The sequence below is a fragment of the Budorcas taxicolor genome, chromosome 11 (genome assembly GCF_023091745.1).
Source record: "Budorcas taxicolor isolate Tak-1 chromosome 11, Takin1.1, whole genome shotgun sequence".
NCBI classification, from domain to species: Eukaryota; Metazoa; Chordata; class Mammalia; order Artiodactyla; family Bovidae; genus Budorcas; species Budorcas taxicolor.
Window position 1 is genome coordinate 119,196,264 of NC_068920.1, and position 8,115 is coordinate 119,204,378.

Consider the following 8,115-nt stretch of genomic DNA (forward strand, 5'->3'; position numbering starts at 1 on the left):
AAACTCTGCATTCAAATGGATATCTTTCCTTATCTCCTTTGCTTTTGGCTTCTCTTCTTTTCATAGCTATTTGTAAGGCCTCCTCAGACAACCATCTTGCCTTTTTGCATTTCTTCTTCTTGGAGATGGTCTTGATTCCTGTCTCCTGTACAATGTCACGAACCTCCACCCATAGTTCATCTGTCTATCAGATCTAGTCCCTTAAATCTGTTTCTCACTTCCACTGTATAATCATAAGGGATTTGACTGAGGTCATACCTGAATGGTCTAGTGGTTTTCCCCACTTTCTTCAATTTCAGTCTGAATTTGGCAATAAGGAGTTCATGATCTGAGCCACAGTCAGCTCCAGGTCTTGTTTTTGCTGACTGTATTGAGCTTCTCCATCTTTGGCTGCAAAGAATATAATCAATCTGATTTTGGTGTTGGCCATCTGGTGATGTCCATGTGTAGAGTCTTCTCTTGTGTTGTTGGAAGAGGGTGTTTGCTATCAATAGTACGTTCTCTTGGCAAAACTCTATTAGTCTTTGCCCTGCTTCATTCTGTACTCCAGAGCCAAATTTGCCTGTTACTCCAGGAGTTTCTTGACTTCCTGCTTTTGCATTTCAGTCCCCTATAATGAAAAGGAAATCTTTTGGGGGTGTTAGTTCCAAAAGGTCTTGTAGGTCTTCACAGAACCATTCAACTTCAGCTTCTTCAGAGTTACTGGTCAGGGCATAGACTTGGATTACTGTGATATTGAATGGTTTGCCTTGGAAATGAACAGAGATCATTCTGTCATTTTTGAGACTGCATCCAAGTACTGCATTTTGAACTCTTTTGTTGACCATGATGGCTACTCCATTTCTTCTAAGGGATTCCTGCCCACAATAGTAGATATAACGGTCATCTGAGTTAAATTCACCCATTCCAGTCCATCTTAGTTTGCTGATTTCTAGAATGTCGATGTTCACTCTTGCCATCTCCTGTTTGACCACTTCTTATTTGCCTTGATTCATGGACCTAACGTTCCAGGTTCCTATGCAATATCACCAGTCACATCCACTATTGGGTGTTGTTTTTGCTTTGGCTCCATCCCTTCATTCTTTCTAGGGTTATTTCTCCACTGATCTCCAGTAGCATATTGGGCACCTACTGACCTGGGGAGTCCATCTTTCAGTATCTTATCATTTTGCCTTTTCATACTATTCATGTGATTCTCAAGGCAAGAATACTGAAGTGGCTTGCCATTCCCTTCTCCAGTGGACCACATTCCATCAGACCTCTCCACCACGACCTGCCCATCTTGGGTAGCCCCACACAGCATGGCTTAGTTTCATTGAGTTAGACAAGGCTGTGGTCCATGTGATTAGATTGGCTAGTTTTCTGTGACCGTGGTTTCAGTCTGTCTGCCCTCTGATGCCCCCTCTCAGTGCCTACTGTCTTACTTGGGTTTCTCTTACCTTGGACGTGGGGTATCTCTTCATGGCTGCTCCAGCAAAGTGCAGCCACTGCTCCTTACCTTGGACATGGGGTCTCTCCTCTCAGCCGCCGCTCCTGACCTTGGACGTGGGGTATGTCCTCTCTGCCACTCCTGCCCCCACAGCCACCGTTCCTGCAGGACAGATAAGCAGATTCTTATTTCCATTAGTCTTTATCCTGACTCCTGTGTGACTTCCCAAAGGCGGAGCTGTCTCAACCACAGTAGAGGGCTGCCTACCACATTCTGCAAAGATAATGGGGTTCAAGGCAAATCAAAGAAACAATCAGAACACAAGTTGCTTACTTCATGCCCATGTATACCTTATTTCTTTCACTGAAAACATTACATTCCACCTGTCTTCATGGCATGACACTCCACTATGACCTTGTATCTATAAGGTGGTCTACTCTTCTAAAATACGTTGGAGCTTGGCACCGATTTCTCCTCTTGTCTGAATGAAATGAGGTACATAATCAAGCTCTTAAAATATTAAAAATTCCATTATTGTATATCTATCTAAATGAGAAAACAGTGGCTTAGTAAGGTTAAAGGCAATTTTGAAAAAAAAAAAAAAGAGAGCGAGAGCTATCCACCCTTCTGGCCTTTGTCAATGAGTACATGGTTGTCTACATTCATTACAGATGGAATTTGTTTTTAAAAAAATTATATTCATATTGATATAAATGTGATAAATGTGTTCTCTTAATTAACTTGCTCAGTGATTACAAGCTGAGCTTCCAGTAGTTCTGGAACTTGCTTGCTTCTGTTTTGGATTATTTTGAACAGGAGGGAAACAGCCATGTGGGTAAAGAATCATTCTGAAAAGAAACAGAATTAATGCCATCAGTTCTCCATCAACTTTTCAGGAAAAATCTGTGTAGTCCTTTGTTATTTCAGGATCTGTTCCTCTTTGTTAAATGGCAGTAATTCAGTCTTTGAATTTCTTGAGGAAAACAAAATTTGAATGTCAAGAACAAGACCACAGTGAAGTAAGCCAGAAAGAAAAACACCAATACAGTATAATAATGCATATATATGGAATTTAGAAAGATGGTCATGATAACCCTGTATGCAAGACAGCAAAAGAGACACAGATGTATAGAACAGTCTTTTGGACTCTGTGGGAGAGGGCAACGGTGGGATGGTTTGGGAGAATGTCATTGAAACATGTATATTACCATATGTGAAACGAATTGCCAGTCCAGGTTCGATGCAGGATACAGGGTGCTCGGGGCTGGTGCACTGGGATGACCCAAAGGGATGAGATGGGGAGGGAGGTGGGAGGGAGGTTCAGGATGGGGAACACATGTACCCCCATGGTGGATTCATGTCAATGTATGGTAAAACCAATACAATATTGTAAAGTAAAAAAAATAAATAAAAGTTATGTTTACATTTTTAAAAAAAAGGAAAGGGTGAGGCCAAGATGAAGAATTCTTAATCCACTAAAACAAATCTTTATCAAAAAGTCATGAAAGGACTGTGCTGTTAGGGGACAATTTAAGTTGTCAACATGATGCAAAATAGAAAAAGTGCGGTGATGATCTCAAGTCCGCTTGTTTTTCAATGGCATGCATCACAATGGAAATGGCAGACATTACATTTACAGAAAAACAGTGAGATCAAGCCTCTCTGGTGGGCACCCAGAGAATCAGGAGGCTACTCAACTGCACACCCCTGAAGAAGGAAGGCAGCTAAGGGTCTAGGATTAAATATGGAGGGAGTAAAGAAGTGGTTGGTTCATCACTAACAGTCGTAATTCCACTTTTTAATCTTAAAAAGTGCTTTCTTCTCCCATGTCCTTCCAAGTATTTGTTATAAATCAATTCATGTTTAGTTTGCTTAATTAATATATTAATAAATTAATACAGTATTTTTATACACACATACACAAAAATAGAGCTAAAACTCAACAAAGAAGCAGACATAAGTTTCATGGAGAGGCAGGTTCCAGTGAATTTTCTTTTTCACATCTGAGACTTCTTTTACTTTCATCTGCTCCATCTGCCTGTGCTGAGAGTGCTAACAAGTGCATCACTGCAGGCTTCTCAGCATCTTTTTTCTTTGCTAAGACACCATATCTTAAAAGTTTTAATACTTGCCTGTATAATAATATATTTAATAAATACATTATACATGATCATTATTGAGAATTTATTAAATCTCATGAAGTTACAAAGCTTTCTTTCATAATCCAATTATCCAGAAATAGCTACAATTAACATTAGATTAAAATCCTCTAGAGGAATAAATGGCTATTCACTCCTATATTTTTGCTGAGAAAATCGCATGGACAGAGGAACCTGGCAGGCTACAATCCATAGTGTCACAAAGAGTCAGACCTGACTCCAGTAACTGAACATACACAGATGCATACGTTTCTCAAGGCTATACTCACACATACATAGATATATCTATAAACTGGTTTCTGACGCTATACTAGATTCAGACTAGAATGACTAGACTGACACCAGAATGACAGACTAGAATGACTCTACATTCTTTATTTCACATTATACTGCACATATTTTCATTAACTATTCTTGAAAACACCCTTTATAGCTATTACTTAACATTTTGTTATGTGGATGTACCACAATCTATTTAAATATTACCCTGGACAAACTGGACACATCCATTTTCTCCTGAAGTCCTTTATATCTACCCTGTAATTTAGAAGTGCAAGGGCTTTTTCTCTAGCACATATGTATTTGTCTAATGTGAGTGAGATGCTTTCCAACTTTTTCCTCTTTTTTCTTGGTGTATAATTGCTTTACAAGGTTGTGTTAGTTTCTGCTGTACAATAAAGTGAATCAGGTACATGCCTTCATGCTTAGCTGTGTCTGACTTTGTGATCCCATGGACCATAGCCCACCAGCCTCCTCTGTCCATGTAATTTTCCAGGCAAGAATACTGGGGTGGATTGCTATTTTCTCTTCCATGACTCAGCTATATGTATACACTCACCCCTTCCCTCGAGAGCCTCCCTCCCCCATCCCACCCCCCTAGGTCATCAAAGAGCACCAAGCTGAGCTCCCTGTGCCATACAATAGCTTCCCATCAGCTCTGTATTTTACATATGGTGGTGTACATATCTCAGTGCTACTCTCCCAGTTCAACCCAACTTCCCCTTCCCCTGCTGCGTCCACATGCCCATTCCCTAAATCTGCGTCTATATTCAGTTCAGTTCAGTTCAGTTCAGTCACTCAGTCATGTCTGACTCTGCGAAACAGTGGAAACAGTGGCAGACTTTATTTTTCTGGGCTCCAAAATCACTGCAGATGGTGACTGCAGCCATGAAATTAAAAGATGCTTACTTCTTGGAAGAAAAGTTATGACCAACCTAGATAGCATATTCAAAAGCAGAGACATTACTTTGCCAACAAAGGTCCGACTAGTCAAGGCTATGGTTTTCCAGTGGTCATGTATGGATGTGGGAGTTGGACTGTGAAGAAAGCTGAGCGCCAAAGAATTGATGCTTTTGAACTGTGGTGTTGGAGAAGACTCTTGAGAGTCCCTTGGACTGCAAGGAGATCCAACCAGTCCATTCTGAAGGAGATCAGCCCTGGGATTTCTTTGGAAGGAATGATGCTAAAGCTGAAACTCCAGTACTTTGGCCACCTCATGCAAAGACTTGACTCATTAGAAAACACCCTGATGCTGGGAGGGATTGGGGGCAGGAGAAGAAGGGGACGACAGATGATGAGATGGCTGGATGGCATCACTGACTCGATGGACGTGAGTCAGAGTGAACTCCGGGAGTTGGTGATGGACAGGGAGGCCTGGAGTGCTGCGATTCATGGGGTCTATATTACTGCCCTACAAATAGGTCAGTCTGTACCATTTTTCTAGATTCCGTATGTATGTGTTAATATATATTTCTTTTGATTCCTGAAAAACTTCTGTCCATATGACAGACTCTAGGTCCATCCACATCACTACAAATGACCCAGTTTTCTTTCTTTGTGTGGCTGAGTCATATTCCATTGTATATATGCACCACATCTTTATCCATTCATATGTCAATGAACATTTAGGTTGCCTCAATGTCCTGGATATTGTAAATAGTGCTGCAATAAACACTGAGGTACACGTGTCTTCTCAAATGATGGTTTTCTAAGACTTAGTCCATTTTTTTTCCAGGTTCTCCAGGTTATTAGCTTATGGTTGCTCATAGTAACCTGTTATGATCTTTTGTATTTCTACAGGGTCTGTTATAACTTTTTTCATTTCTATTTTACTGATTTCCATCTTCTCCATTTTTCTCTTGAGGAATCTGGCTGATGGTTTATCAATTTCATTTATCTTCTCAAAGAACCAGATTTAGTTGCATGGATCCTTGCTATCGTTTTCAATTTCTTTTTCATTTGTTTCCGTTCTAATCATCATTATTTCTTTCCTTCCACTAAGTTTTTTTTCCTTTTTTTTTTCTACTTTCTCTAACTGGTTCAGGTGTAATGTTTAGTTGAGTGAGATTTTTCTTATTTATTGAGGTAGGATTGTATTATTATAAACTTCTCTCTTAGAATAGCTTTTGTTGCATTCCATAGGTTTAGGGTCATCGTGTTTTCATTGTCATTTTTTCTAAGTAGTTTCTAGTGACCTCTTAGTTATTAAGTAGTACATTGTTTAGCCTCTGTGTGTCTGTTTTTTACAGTTTTATTCCTACAATTGATATCTAATGTCATAACATTGTATTGTCCTAACAGATGCTTGATATGATTTCAATTATCTTAAATTTATTGAGGCTTAATTTGTGACCAAAGATGTGATGTATTTTTGAGAATGTTCCATGTACACTTAAGAAAGTGTATTCTACTGCTTTCGGATGGAATATCTTATAAATATCAATTAAGACTATCTAATCTAATGTGCCATTTAAGGTTTGTGCTTTTTTTTTTTACTTTCTGTCTGGAAGATCTATCCATTCATGTAGGTGGGATCTTAAGGTCCATTATTATTAATGTGCTACTGTGAATTTCCCCTTGTATGCCTGTTAGCATCTGCCTTATGTATTGAGCTGCTTGTATGTTGCATGTATAAATGTTTTCAATTGTTATGTCTTCTTTATGGATTGATCTCTTGATCATTATATAGTGTCCTTCCTTGTCTTTTGCAACAGTCTTTGTTTTAAACTGCATTTCATCTGATATGAGTATTACTACTCCAACTTTCTTTTAATTTACATTTGCATGTAATATCTTTTTCCAACTCCTCACTTTCAATCTGTATGTATTACATAGGTCTTAAATGTGTCTCCTGTAGACAGCATATATACAAGTCTTATTTTTGTAACCATTCAGCCAGTCTGTGTCTTTTGGTTGGGGCATTTAATCCATTTACATTTAAGACAGTTATCTAGATGTATGTTCCTATCACCATTTTCTTAATTGCTTGGGTTTGTCCTTGTAAGTCTTTTCCTTCTCTTGTGTTTCCTGCCAGGAGAAGTTCCTTTAGCATTTGTTGTAAAGTTGGTTTTGTGATGCTGAATTTTCTTAACTTTTGCTTATCTGTAAAGCTTTTGATTTCTTCATCAAATCTAAATGAGATTCTTGCTGTGGAGTGTAATATTTGTAGGTTGTAGGTTTTTCCCTTTCATCAGTTTAAATATATCCTGCAACTCCCTATTGGCCTACAGAGTTTCTGCTGAAAGATTAGCTGTTAACCTTTTGGGGATTCAGTTGTATGCTATTTGTTGCTTATCTCTTGCTGGTTTTGTTAGTTTGACTAATACGTGTCTTGGCATTTTTCTTTTTTGGATTTACCCTGTATAATAAGTTTCACTGTGCTTCCTGGACTTGATTGACTACTTCCTTTCCCATGTTAGGGAAATTTAAGTATAATGTCTTCATATTTTTTCACAGAAACTTTCTCTTCTTCTTCTGTGACCCCTATCATTCAAATGTTGGTGCATTTAATATTTCCCAGAGATCTCTGAGACTGTCCTCATTTCTTTTTTATTTATTCTTCTCTACTTTGGTTATTTCCACCATTCTTTCCTCCAGCTCACTTATCTGTTCTTCTTCCTCAGTTATTCTGCTATTGATTCCTTCTAGTATCTTTTTCATATCAATTATTATGCTATTCATCACTGATTGTTTTTGAATTCTTCTAAGTTGTTAAACATTTCTTGTATCTTCTCGATCTGTGCCACCATTCTATTTCTGAGACTTTGGATCATCTTTACTATCATTACTCTGAATTATTTTTCAGGTAGATTGCCTTTTCCCTCTTCATTTATTTGGCCATGTGGGTTTTCAACTTGATCCTCCATCTGATACATATTTTTCTGTCTTCTCATTTTGTTTAACTGTGTTTGTGGTCTCATTTCCACAGACTGCAAGATTGTTCCTCTTGATTCTGGTCTCTGCCCCTGGTGGGTGAGATTGGTCCAGTGGCTTGTGTAGGCTTCCTGGGAGGAGGGACTGGTATTTGTTTTCTGGTGGGTGGAGCTGAGTTTTTCCCTTCTGATGGGCAGAGCAGTGTCAGCTGGTGTGTATTGGCATGTCTGTGAGCTTAGTATGAGTTTAGATAGCCTGTCTACTTATGAGTACTTTTGCATTCCTGTCTTGTTTGTTGCTTGGTGTGAGGTGTCCAGCACTGGGGCTTGCAGGTAGCTGGGTTGAACTGGGTCTTGGATTTGAGGTAGAGACCTC